This window comes from Lissotriton helveticus, chromosome 3_1 (genome assembly GCF_964261635.1).
Source record: "Lissotriton helveticus chromosome 3_1, aLisHel1.1, whole genome shotgun sequence".
Lineage (NCBI taxonomy): Eukaryota > Metazoa > Chordata > Amphibia > Caudata > Salamandridae > Lissotriton > Lissotriton helveticus.
Genome location: NC_136061.1, coordinates 273,586,039 through 273,600,952, shown reverse-complemented (window position 1 = coordinate 273,600,952; position 14,914 = coordinate 273,586,039). Strand labels below are relative to the sequence as shown.

The 14,914-nt window shown below is 46.1% G+C and overlaps 1 protein-coding gene across 1 annotated transcript in view; it reads right to left on the bottom strand.

Annotated features, from left to right (window-relative positions):
- The window catches only part of CA4 (carbonic anhydrase 4), a 66,610-nt gene that overhangs the window by 26,083 nt on the left and 25,613 nt on the right, over positions 1-14,914 (bottom strand). The gene's annotated exons all lie outside the window — the stretch shown is intronic.

Genomic DNA, 14,914 nt, shown 5'->3' with positions numbered 1-14,914 from the left:
TTTTGCTCACTCGCTTGGTGTAGTTGCACCACTTGCGTGCTCCTGAAGAGCTTTCGCAAGCTGGGCGCCGTGTCCACACAGTTCAAGGAAGGCACGAATAAGGACCTTTAGATGATATTTTACAGTAAAAGCTGCCTGATATTCTAAACATAGCACATTACAGTGGCCAGCAGTCATGCAATTACTAAACTCTTCATCAAGATGCCAGATTGCTCACTATGAATAGAATGCATTGGAGCCTAGACATAAACGTAAATGTGGTCATAAATGTACGTTTATATAACAAAATACTTTCTTTTACACCTCATGGAAGAATTTTTGGCAGACAAAAATGCATTTACTACAGCGGATTTCTGTACTCTTAGGGGGATATTTTCAAGAACGTGTGATAACCATTGCAAAATTAACTTAACGCAACTTTCAACATCACAGTCTATCACGGGAAAATAACGCAGTGTCAACTAAGTCTTCACAACATGGAGGCACAATGCGATAGGCCCCCAACAATGCATCAAGTGTCTGCGATAAAGTCAACGCAAAGCCCTAAAAATGTGAAATACGAACGCAAAAAAAATTGCGATGAGGCCAATCGCGATACAAAAAGCAGCGAAATGCAGCAGCAGGTCTGCAAATCCCACGCGTTTGGCGGGAAAATGCACTATAAAAGCAACCAAAAAAACACAGCAAAAACAATTCAAAGTGCGTAGCAACATGGATGCACTCTGACCGAGTGCAGAGGTGAACACGAACCCCACAGACCACCAGGAAGGAACAACGGGGTCGGGGAAGGCCAATGAGAAGAGGGAGAGGAAGACGGGGTGCAGTCCGCAGGCAAACCAGATCAGCGTCATGAAGTTGACAGAGTACTACCACCAACTGACCCACAATTTGACTACTGTGAATGCAGTCGGAGTGTCTAGGAGGTCAATGGAGGAGGCCAAGAGGCACTGGCATTATTTGAAAAGCCAAACCAAGGACAAACCCGCTGCCAACAGGAAGGCAGCAATGACGACAGGAGGTGGGAGTCCTGCGCCACAGGAAGAGCTGGAGGAAATGGAGCCCACAGTCATCAGTGTGGAGACGGTGCAAGGAGTAGGGAGTACGGACACAGATCGAGAGGACCTGACACAACATCAACAGGGTGAGTAACGACCAGGGACTGGGGGGACGAGGGGAGATGGGCACAATGGCACACATGCACAACAATGTGTAGCACACTGCTCACCCGCAATGACCCTGGATCATGTCCCTGATCCCCGTGGCACACTGCAGCACACACACATAGCAATCACATCACATCTCACGACAATGTGTTACACAGTGCAACACCAACACTGCAGAACAGGGGACACAACTGGGTCCGCTCATGCGCAGAAACAGGCCAATCACATCGAACACAGCAGGAAACTGTGAGATGCATATGTACGTGTACAACCTCACATCCGTCACATAGTCCAAATGTCCACTGTCCCCATCAATATTGCCAGCACCGCCCAAACTGTCACAATACACATTGTCATACAGTCTGCATGTGAACAAGAACAATGCGCCAACATAAATGTCAACACAATGTCAACATGCATCTCCCCTTTCCATTGCAGAAGGACAAACAACACCTCCAGCAGAGCAGACCAGACAACCCATCAGTGATGCTGGAGACGACCACCACACCTTCAACACTGACGCCCTACAACAGCTCATGGACATCTTAGGCAACCCATGCCCAGGAGCAGGGCAGCAAAACTTCATAGAGGAGACCCCTGCCCCTGCACAGACCACACAGCAGGGAGCACCCACCACCACGGCTGGCTCCCAACACTTCACCACGGCACACATCGCATTCCAATGCCTAGTGTTAGAATGCCAAAAGGAGGTATCCAAACAGGTGCGGGTGGGGTCAGAGCTCATGGAAGCCAAACTACATCACATACGAGGTGTCTAAATCCCATCAGTGACCACCTACACCCCACAAAGGAGACCCACACTGCGACAGAGACACATGCAGTTGCACATTTCCTTCTACTGAACCACGCCCAGAGCACCGGAATTACCATTCTCACACACCCACGCTGGTCCTCCATACGACGTCCCAGTACACCCCTCTTACGTATTGAGTGTCTGATGGCAAAGAAAATGTCCAAACTCTAAGGGACACCTTCTGCACATAAACGCAACGCAGGCACCATAGTGCAAGGGTGCCTGCGTTGGCGCTAGGCAGCTAAATTTGGCACCAGCGCAGGGGAAAACGCAGGGCTGCACCATGTTGTTGTAAATATGGTCCAGCCAGCCTTTCAGAAGTGGCGGAGTGTGGTGTTAAGCCAAGAAGGCTAACGCTGCACTTTGTCACTACTATTGTAAATATGCCCCTAGATGTATTCTAGTCTTCAGTAACTATCAAGCTGCTTCCATCTGTACCCTGCTGATCTGCACAGATGATGCACCATTGGTGGACTGAAACACAAACGGAAAGACATATTGTCGGAACCGGACTTTTCAGGGGCTTGTCTGGAGACTAACGTCATTCTTCATTCAGTTGCTGGAGAGGACACTCGAGAAAAGATACATTGCAGGATGGAGTGTGCGGAAGCCAGGACAATAACCTCATGAACAACCGGGGGGTGGGGGCATTTCTTTGGCAGTCCTATGCAGGAGGCCCGCACGTCTACCTGTGCAGAAAATCCGGCATGTGGGTTGGCAGCTATTCATTCTGCTCGCAATGTTTCCAGTGCGAGTGAGGTTTATAAGAAGGCCTGGGGCAGTGTGCAAGATCACAAGCTCATGAAACAATCACAAAGTATGAGGCCCTTGTGATTTACCAGAACAGTCACTGCAGCTGCGTGCACGGCAGGCTAGATGTACAAAACTCTTTTGCAATCATAAAGCCTGTGATTTGCAAAATCAACGTGTTTCTGAGTGCAACAGAGGGATTGGCAAACGAAAGTCTTTCTGACTCATTGGAGATCGCAAACAGCAGAGGGTGCATGAAAGCGGCAGCCCCTTCCTAACGAGTCCATGGTGTGTGGCTCCAGTTACAGCCACACCCCGCTCATTAGTTATGAACACCTGACATTGTGTGGTAATTGATTGACTAAGCGGAAGCTGCGCGCTTGTCAATTACAGCGGTGGCCTTGGCAGGTCAGGGTACCAGTGCGTGCTCCTCCTCCCATGTCATTCCATGGACAGCAACGTTTTTTAAAGGCAGCCTCTGTCCATTAAAGGGACGGGGGTTGCTTTAAAAAATGCTGACGTCTAGAGAACGTGAATGCAGGGATGATACAGGCCTCCATCACTCTCTCATTCTTAGGCATTCGTAGGGGTCGTAAAATGCCTCCTGTCTCATAAATATTAATGAGGTCGGACATTTTGCGTACCTTTATGTGGTACACCTCGAAGTAGCCTTGCACCATACAACATGCAACAATATTATACCACTGAGAAGCCATTGAACTCTAATGGTGCACCTCTATCCCGACTGGCAGAATACACTTACACATCTACAGATTTTTCAGAAAGCAGTTGACTTCTGCCTTGGAGTACATTATGGGATCTCCGTGCTGAGATACTCAGCATTAAAGTTATCAAGATTTTGAGCCATGCCAAGCAGCACAAAGTCTTAATAAAGCATTTAATTTCCAGCATATAACTTGTTTTGTGCTGGAAAGTAGTCCTGATACTAATGCACATAGTGCTCTGCTGTCCTTTGCGTCAAGGGGGCATCCCATGGGTGGTATTTGGGCCTTCTTGACGCTAAGCCAGATCTACAAAGACTTTCTAACATGTCTGTGCATCAACACATAATGCCTTCTTGAAGCAGGTGTTAAGTAGGAGAAATGTTCAATTTCTCTTGACATTTCACTCATTGGATGTTTGCTTCACAGCACAAAACCTATGCTAGATAGCATAACGCAAAGTGTGCACGGCACTGTGCAGCCTGTTTGTGCACAAGAGAGCAGCAGCCGGTCATATTTAATAGATAGGGCTCTACGTTGCTCTGTCCATCTAGTGCAACGCAGTCCAGAGCCGCAACGTTGGTTGCTGCACTGCTTTGTGCTATTTGTAAACAAATCTACTCCTCAAAGTACTCTCAACAATTCATTTGGCTCAGCTTGTTTCAGAAGTCAGATGAAGCTCGCCCTCCTCCTGGTGAGGCAGCTCAGAGATGAATATTTCCACTGCAACTTTAAACGGGACAAGTAAACTGTGTATTCTTCCTGGGTTGATATAAATGATTACCATGGACAACAGCATTTGTTGTTAACTGCCTTAAACAGATTCACTTTAGAAGTGCTGCACAATTGTTGTTTCACTTGCAAAGCTCCAGCACTCTTATAAACCACTGGATAGAAAGGGACGCGTGAGGTCATTCTAAGCTATCCAAACACCGTGGTCTCTGAGTGCTGTTTGCGAGGAGCTTAAGGAAACTTGGCAAGTGATGGGTGCGTTGGGCACATGCCACGGAAGCGGTGCCACCTGCAAGTGACAGGCTCCAGGCCCAATGGCATAGATCAGGAGGAGGGATGTAGCCAAAGAACCGCTGCCAGGAGGTAAACTGGTGGAAGAATGAATTTTCCGACCAGGTGTGGGCAGCGGAGAGCTTTACAGAAAACGTCGAATAGTTGATCACACAGTGTGGTTAAGTGGAGACGCAAGGGTTAATGCATAGATCTCATAGTTCTGGGGTTGACAACTCAGCTTGAGTGTGTCCCTTTCCAGTGCTTATATGAAACAAGAGGTAAACGCCTACAACAGTTTCAGCAGGGGCTCCTGTGTGCATGGTGAAGATAGCCACATTTCTACATGGATCATTTCTAGGTTGCACCTAGCCATTCCGCAAACTTTGCTAATTTCTGCCTAGAGAAAAAACGACTAAAAACCTAAAACAGGAATAAACTAAAGAGGAGATGCAGGAAAAAGTAAGAATTTAGATAGGAAAAAGGAATGGAAATTTGTAGAAATGTAAAAGAAGCCTCGTTTTTAAAGATGGAGAACTGTGACATGTTTGGAGGCATTCCGACATAAACAAGCATATGAGGAATACTTTACAAGGGCTAATAGAGCAGATAAAAGATAGATGGCTGCTAGAAGATGTGAGGGGGGAAGAGCAGTGCAAAGTCTTATAATGAGTCTGGCACTTTCAGAAACAAAAGAAGATTAGATTCTGCCTAACGGTGAACAAGGGAGAGCAAAGAAAGGGTGCCAGGGATTTGACAAGGATGAGCCCAATAGTGCTGACTTTGATTAGGTCACACATGCAAAAACAGATGCAAAGGAGCAGAATAGAGTATACAGAAAGGTAAGGTATACAGAAAGCATGGGGCTTCGAGGGAAGAGGATGAAAGCTAAAGAAGTCATTGTTGATTAATAAATAGAAAAGGCCCTTAGCTTGCTGTTAGTCACCAGTGAGACATTTTGGTAAAATAGAGAGAAAACATCAAAATAAGGCTAGAGGAAAAAATATCCCTGAAATCGTTTATTGTGTACTAAAAATATTTCTGTTTTATTATCTTGACAAACAGTGTTGCTACAGTTACATAAGTTGCAGCAGCAGATTAGAAAAGGGAGTGACTGCACATGCAGGCTGGATATGTATAACTAGTGCCACTGCAATTATATGATTCTGCTGCATTTCCCACAGAATCAAAAACTTGCAGAACTTGCAACATTATCCATCACCTGCTGCATGATTGGCGAATTGTAACAAAAAAATGTTTGTTGCTCAAATGGATCAAAAGTTATGAAACAAGCTCCATGCAGTGGAAGACTCTATGCAAAGGTTAAATAGTCACCTTCCAGTAGCTGATTGCTGTATTTGGATGTGAGGTGATACGTTTGCCCGGATAGTGTTAACGTGTAAAAATGAAAAAAATTATGAATACTGACACAAAATGTGCCACATTGTGCTGAATATTGTGTCATTTCTTGATGTTTCATTTAGTAAACCCTGCTCCATAATTCCCATAACTTGTCCCTTTTTCCCCATCTTCCATCTGCACACTGCTTACCCCCATGTGCACTCCTCCCCCTCCTAGAGCCTAATTAATGGCAGCCGCAGCACTGACATACAGCAGACGCCCATACTGGGCATGCTGCTGCAGGCCAAAAGCATGCCAAAGTCAAACACGTCTACACTCATCTACGCCTTGACTGTGTCCAGCATCCGAACACTGGTCCACTCTCTATCCACCACTCCCCTGTGCTCTCAACCCCGGCCGGCACTCGCCACACTGCGAACACACCGCACCACACAACATGGGCCTCCTGAATGCTCTCATGCACTCTCCCACACGCTACTCCCACCATTCCTGCTCCAACAGCACCCACCACCCGACATGCTCACATAAACCATCCACCTGATCACAATTACACATACCAACCACCATCCATACCAACACACCACACTCGTTTGCATGCTCCTCAACACCTGCTCACTCACCAAACATGCCATGGAGGTGTGAGACCTACTGCAAGACACCAATGTCCTGCTCTTATCACCGAAATGTATGCGTTGTTTTTACTGGTTAAATAGTGACCCACAACTCTGGAGAAGTATTACTTTACACAACTTCACTAAAATAGACTGTTATCCTTTATCCACCCTGGTCATCTGAGGGAAAGGGGAGGAGCATCTCTTGAACAAATATTTAAAATACAACATGCCTCTTTTTGTGGTTCGTACCATCAGAATTCATGGGAAAATGAATCATATTTATTTAACTGTATTTACCCCGGGGGATGGTGGTGTGGCGCACACTTGGGTTCTCATGCCATACAGTAGAATTGAATACATGCAAATAATGTTACTTCCTTCTCAGCTTTGCATGCTGTCAGAAAACCTCCACGATATTCCTAAAAACTCAGCCTAAAAACTGACCATGACTTCAAACTTCTGATTGTTGACTCACCTTTTTCTTTCAAATGACTCTCTCGTTCCTTTACATCCTCTGCATGTCTCTGTTCTCTGAGCACAGCCTACTCTAAGTCACATGTGTGTTTGCCTTAATCCCCATTATTGTATTTCTAAACTAAAATTGCCCTTACCTTATTTCGAAGGTCACAACCTCTTCATTAATAGTCATACCCCTGCAAGGCCTGATTGAGATCTTGCCGGAAGGGTTACTCCATCACAACAGTGACAGATATCCCGTCCGCCGAAATATAAATCCCATTATGTCCTATGGAATTAATATTTTGGTGGATGGGATATCCGCTGTGACAGAGTAACCCGTCCGCCAGGCTCTAAGTCAGGCCCTTCATGTCCTATAACTCATCTGCTAATACCGTCAACTAATGTATGAATTCAACTACCCCCTTCCCCACTAATGATCACAGCTAACTCCTTCTAATTTAATCTACCACATAGAACCTGGAGTTACAGGCATGGAATTGTTTCAAGAGGAGTTCAAGATTATTCCTAATAACCAAAACAAAAAACACTAACACTGGGAACCTGAGCAACGTGCTACCCAGTCTAAAGCACAACAATCCCTTGTCATGGGAAGTAAGTGTTATATAAATATATTTACAATACACTATAGAACCCACAATAAAACTAACATGATAACACTCAGCAGTCAGATAGTCGATTATAGTTCAAACAGGCTGCTTAACCCGTTTACCGTGGCAGCAATTCCGCTGTGGTGCGGGGCGTTTCATTATGTGGGTGGGGCCGCGTCGGCCAACAGACGTGCGCAGCACTACCGAGGTAGTGCTTGCGACGGCCGTTGGCCGTCGGGCGCACTTAACGGGTTAATAATTCCCATTTACTGCTTGAAACTACATTCTTACACTCAGATAAAAACAAACATGATAAGGGTTATGACCATAACAGAGTTCTGTATTAGTCCACAGCAATAAACCACCCATTACCATATGATGAGGCGTAGAATAAATTTAGTTATCTGCCAAATGTTGCTGACCAATAGACAATTCTAAATTATTTCAGCACTGCAGGTACAGACTAGTTACATCCTAAGGCCACTTCATGGCATCAAATATGTGATGATATAAACAATGTCCATCACAGCAGATCTTGCCACTATTTCTCCCTTTAACATTTGCCTGCTGAGGACCATAAACTTTAAAAAAAAACTCAGATTGGACAATCCAGTGCAGTAAACCAGCTAAATGGATTAGGAATATAAGAAATACCAAACAAAGGTCCTGTGGAGCTAATCAAAGCTGCCATATTACTGAAAAACAAACTGTGAGACTGTCTCTCACACTTCTTGATCACTCACTCTGCTAAGCCACATGTGGTGTCTTCACAAGAAACCAGTGGCGGCTGGCATGGCTCGCAGGCGGTAGGGTGGGGGCAAGCGTCGGGGAGTCGGGGATGGAGGTTACACGGGGTGGAGAAGCACAATATAAAAATAGACATACTTTGCCACGAGTCCCACGTCTCTGCTCCTGCGAGGAGATCGTTGAACTCGAGGAACAGGAAGCACAGCCAGGTCCAACTGACCAATGACAATGCTGCAATGCAGCATTGTGATTAGTAAGCACCCAGGCTTCCCATACCAATCACAATGCTTCAATGCAGCATTGTGATTGGTCTGAGCGTCCTGGTTCGATGCTCAGCGAGGGAATGGAGGCCTGGGTATGTTCTCCACGCAGCCTGCATGGAGAACAGGGAGAGTGCGCATGACTGGTTTGGGCAGCCCGAGAGGGCCGACCAAACAGTTATTGCGCACTTAGGAGTGTGCACACCACTCCTCCACTGCCCTGCTCTTAGAGCAGAGCAGCCCCACCCACCTGCATGCGCCCAAAGCTGCACAAACATAAAATGATAATAACTCAAAGTTATTCTTATTTTATCTTTCTACTTGGCACTGCTTGAAAGCAGTGGGGCGATGCTCCTCTCCATATCGGAGGAACCGCCACTGCAAAAAACCATCAAAGGATAGCTGGACATGCATCCGGTCCAGGTACAATTTATTTGGGCAATGCAGTCACCATCAAGTGCCAGCACTCTCTGTCCCATTCTAAGTTCCTTTTCATGCTTAACATTGCAGTTATGACAGAACAGTTGGGAAGACACATACAAAATGTTGTAACACAAGACAATGATCATTAGGAATTAATCACCCTACTTTCATTTATTGGAGTAAGTTGTACAGTGGATGGCACTTCCGTCCCCATAGGTGGATTCCGAGACAATGGTTTTGATGTAACAATGGCAAACCCAGGACATTAGCCATTGTTGTAACCCTATTGTTTTATAAGGGGAACCTGAGGCGCAGTAGGGCCCTGGGGTAAAGGAACAATGGTCCCTTTTAGGGACCATTGCTGTAAACCTTTTATAACAAGAAAACAATTGTTCCTGTGGAATAGTGTCTATTCATATATGATGCTAATGCGGAATCGCGATAGGAGGGTTATGATGATGTCATAGAGAAAGGGACCAAAAACACCAAAGGTTTTCTTGAACATATATGTATGCATTATTCACAAAGTATACAAAAATTATACAAAAAAGAAAGCACTTTGTGCAAAGTGTCCCAAGTGTAACATGAACCTAACAGTTGAGTGACATAGTGTGACAATATTTACAAGATTTCACAAATTTTTCTACAGAAAACGACCATCTCTGAAGTTTTCATACAATATGCAGCAACTATATACAGTAATAAGTGCTGTGTCAGTGGTTCGCTTTCTTCAATAATGTTGATGGCATTTCGACCCTCTTTAGAATGTGGGGTCTCATCAGGACCTATGATAATAGGGACATCTGGGAAAAGAGTGAAAGGATGTGTGAGGTAAGTATAAGGACCTATTTCCAGCACAGTATTAGATTATGTTATCAAGGCAATAGAAAAACTACCTTTAGTGAGTGAGTGCCTGCCGTGAGTGAAGTGTACATGATCTCTGTATATAACCATAATGACTGCCCTCTGTGGGACCCTCCAGTATTGAGTACTCTGTGATTCCTGTGCAGTATCATACAGGATTTTCATAATTTTTCTCATGGGTAACAGTTGATCAATATCACGCTATCGATATGCAATCCTGTTTCACTACCTTCTGACTCATTAATGCGCATTGAATACTCCGTCAATCGTGTAGAGATATTCCACTAGGCCATTGCCACCATTGTTTCTGCACTTGATCACTTTTACTAACTGTATGTACACGCTATGTTAAATGGCTCGTTAATCGCCCTCATTCCTCTGCCTGATATTCGCTGCTATTATCTTTTCATTGAATGCGCATTGCGTACTCCGCTAATCATGTAGCGATATTCCACTTTGCCCTTACCACCCTTGTTTCTGCGCTTTATTATGTTTACTAACTGTATGTACACGCTATGTTTAATGCCTCGTTAATTGACCTCATTCCTCTGCCTGACATTCGCTGCTATTATCCTTTCACGTGATACTCCTGATTTTATTTGTTCTCCCTTTTCCTGCGCCTATACCCACATGATGTGCCACCCGCACTAGGCAACCACTTATATTGCCGGACATACTATGTGTCCTTCTTTCTTTCCTTTTTTCCATCCTGTGAGACAGCGCAAAGTCTGTTTTCACTTTCTATTGAGAACAACCGAAAACCGGATAACTCCGAGTCGCGGCAATCTCCTAGAATCCTGCGCACGGTCTGGTTATTTCCCCTCAGAAGCACTATTTAAGCCCATAGGCAAGCAGACTAGCGCGGACTTGCTGGAAGCAAGTATCCTTTGTGCCCCAGGAAACCCAGGACGCTTTGAAATAAAAAAAGCAAAACAAATTTCATTTTGCACACACAGGTCCCCATCAACGAAATCATCCCCCTGCTCGGCAGCACACACAACTGCCCGGTAGCCAGTCCGGCCCTAACAAAACCTCATCTTGCCCTCATCCTGCATTGGGTAAGAAACAGGCTACACATCCTTTGTGTGCGCACGCTTCCTTGACTACAGGGCTCTAGGTGGTGATTAATAGTTCGATTCCCTTAATTACAGGATTCGTTCGAAACACCCTTGAAAGCGGACACCCTGCCTCATGTTGCCACTATGCGTGTGAGCACCATTCCCTTACTCTCCTTCCTCTTCTTAGAAATCCGCCTTGATCTTGACCTACATCTCCTCCCTTAAACTTCATCGTGTTCACCGGTTCACATCCTCCACAGGGGTACGTTTCCCTTTTTATCCACATGTACATTTTTGCCAGAGGAACCCCATATCTCTCTCACCTTTCACTAAATCTCTTCACCCTCTATACCATTAGAACCCGGCTGGGTCTCTCTGTGAGTATCGTCCCTTTTACTTCACTCACGGTTGGCACTCACTCACTAGAGCTGCGCGATTGACAATCCAGGTAGTTTTTCTATTGCCCTTGATAACATAATCTAATACTGTGCTGGAACTAGGTCCTTATACTTACCTCACACATCCTTTCTCTCTTTTCCCAGATGTCCCTATTATCATAGGTCCTGATGAGACCCCACATTCTAAAGAGGGTCGAAACACCGTCGACATTATTGAAGAAAGCGTACCACTGACACAGCACTTATTACTGTATATAGTTGCTGCATATTGTATGAAAACTTCAGATATGGTCGTTTTCGGTAGAAACATTTGTGAAACATTGTAAATATTGTCACACTATGTTACTCAACTGTTAGGTTCATGTTACACTTGGGACACTTTGCACAAATTGCTTCCTTTTTTGTATAATTTTTGTTTACTTTGTGAATAATAAATACATATATGTTCAAGAAAACCTTTGGTGTTGTGGGTCACTTTCTCTATGACATCATCATAACCCTCCTATCGCGATTGCGCACTAGCATCATATATGAATATACACTATTCCACAGGAACCATTGTTTTCTTGTTATAATCAGTCACCCTGGTTCCGTCGTGAGTAGGGTTCCCGTGTTCTTCCCCTTCGAATTGCTGTAAACCTGGGACAAAATGCCGCCGCCTCTAATTGGAGTCGGCCAGCCCAGAGTGACTCTTGGCTTTAGCAGTACTGATCCCCGCATGTGCTCGGGCAGAGGCGCGTGGCCGGGCAGGGGGGTTCCATATTGAGTTACCTTGATATTTACTACAAAACACCACTGAACTTTTGCAGTGGTGTCTCTTTCACGGTATCTGACGTCACATAGACATTCCAATAGAGTGTTTGGGAAAACTGACGGAATCCACATGGGCCACTGGGGGAGCAGCAGGCGGAAGAAATATCAGATGGCCGGGTGTCCCAGGAAAGGCCAAACACTGCAGAGAAACTTATAAGGGAGGCTTTGTTCTCCCAGTAGCCAGTGTGTGTTCTCCTGCATGAAAGGCGTTTATTTTTAGATACCTGGCGCGCTGTAAAGGCCATACTGGGGAACTAGGAGCCTGTATGTTAATGCACAGGTCAGTAGATATAGCAAGGAACTCAGCTGCTCTGGGTCACGAGACGGAAAATCTAATGTCGGTTTCCATATGATATTGTGCAACACTTTGTCTGCCGTGTTTAGTTTCTACGTATCTGAGGTGAGAAAGTTCATTATGTTACTGTGTCTGCTGCAGAGGGTCACGGGTCTGAATCCTGGCGTGGCCGCATCACTGCGGTACTCCAAATGTACGAGTGCTGTGAAAGCAGAGGCTTTTGCTGCCCTGCGATGCTCAATAAATCGACCTTGGAGAAATGTGTCCCGGGGCGTGTTGAGAGGAAATGGGCGGGGCTCGCAGGCAGACATATTCTCCTCGCGGCAGGCTTCCAACTCATTGGGGCCGAGCCACAAAAGCATGTATGGGTGTGTGTGTGTGTGTGTGTGTGTGCCCGGACACGTCCAACTTCCTATAAATCAGTAAAAGTGAAGAGGGCCCAGTGACTTGTACTCGTTGCATTTGTATAATCCTTGAATATTCCGTTTCATTCCCATTCAGGCGTTTTGCAGGCTATTCACAAAGTCATCTAAGAGCACTGCTTTAAATACTCCAGCAGGGTGGTGCGAATTCGTCGTCATGTATCTGTGCATTTGTTTTCACGCAATGACCCTCTCTACAGCACGTGCATAAACTCAGAGCATGTCCAGGTCCCTGCTGAGCTGAAGACAGAAAAACGCAGGAACACTGAGTGCTGATCACCGCTCTGAGCTTTCCCAGCTGTGCAGTCTGCAGCTCACGCACTAACTGAGACTCTCTCAGATCATGTATGTGTTGTAGAAAGGGCACTTTCGTGAAGAAATGCAGATGCCACGCGCGCCTGAGCTCTGCACTGAACGGCTTGTCTGACTGAGCTCTGCGGTGTGAGTGTCACCCCCTTGCCCCCTTCCTCCTCCGGTCCAGACTGCTTCCCTGTAGGAAAGGGAGCTGCCACTGAAGCCGCACGGGCCCCAGTCAGATGTAGGGACGCCGCTCTGTCCGAGGAGGCAGGCCGACAGAAGCACAGAGCTGCATCACTGTGCAGGAAGCTGCTCTGACATCAGAGGTGGCCGAGGGAAGTGGCTGAAGATGTTCATTTAGAAGTGAAGAAAATTCTAAATAGCTGCTGATCAAATCAGGCATTGCAAAGGGAACATAAGAGGAGCTCAGTTGTATAACTATCAGCAGGATCTTTCTGGAGTGAGTGAGATACGACTCGCATCTCTGAGGCTCCTGTCCATTAGAATGCTGAGTTTGACCAACATCCAATGTCACTGATTCTTTGCATTCCCCTCAATGTCCTTCCGCCTCACCAAAAGAACGAGAGGTGATGATGGAGTATTTACAGCCCCGGGGCATCTTCTGGTGGCTGATTCCTATGCAAGCGTGCCAGCCAGCATTGGTGCTTTAATGCAATGCCCTGCGTGTATCTGGAGTTCCCAGATGTGGGCTGCCTGTTGACTGTGCCATAGGATCCAAGCTGCACCTCACTGATGACACGCAACTGAGCTGAAGCCGGTCGAGGGTGGCTTGTGATCCCATTCATTGTTCCCAGATGTGGGATGCGTGTCGACTGTGCCATAGGATCCAAGCTGCACCTCACTGATGACACGCAACTGAGCTGAAGCCGGTCGAGGGTGGCTTGTGATCCCATTCATTGTTCCCAGATGTGGGATGCGTGTCGACTGTGCCATAGGATCCAAGCTGCACCTCACTGATGACACGCAACTGAGCTGAAGCCGGTCGAGGGTGGCTTGTGATCCCATTCATTGTTCCCAGATGTGGGATGCGTGTCGACTGTGCCATAGGATCCAAGCTGCACCTCACTGATGACACGCAACTGAGCTGAAGCCGGTCGAGGGTGGCTTGTGATCCCATTCATTGTTCCCAGATGTGGGATGCGTGTCGACTGTGCCATAGGATCCAAGCTGCACCTCACTGATGACACAACTGAGCTGAAGCCGGTCGAGGGTGGCTTGTGATCCCATTCATTGGGGTGTTTTCTGGCTGTTCGGGCTGGTCTGTTGCCAGTGGACAGGAGCATGTGGCACCCCTTTTTGGAGTTGTGCAGCGGGCAAACAATATGGACTGGAATCCATCCATCCTCATACACTTGACAATGGCTAAAGCTGTTGGAAGCTTTCTCCCCCTCATCTTTTGTTATTTTAATGTGCTGATAAATCTGGTGTAAACAACAAAACAAGACATTGCTGGTGAAATAAATCTACAAACTTATATGTGCCAGTGTCAGATGCAACGGGAATCACACGGAGTGTTATCCAAAGTAGTGAAAACCCAAATACCGGTCCTGGATCCAGTGGAGGCCGTTTATAAATGTCCATCTGGGGAATGCAATGAGCACATCATTCAGTGTGGGCACACAAGGAGCCTTACCAGACCAAAACCATTGTAAAGATGCTGAGTGGAAGGAATAACTGGGTAGAATGTTAAAGCTTAAAAATCGCTGCCTTCCCTGTGCCCAGGATTTGTCATTTTCCAAAACAGATACTATCACGAGTCAATGGCAGCTGTTTTAAAGTGAGCCTGCTGGTTGGCGAAGTCAGTAAAAGTTTACAACTTACT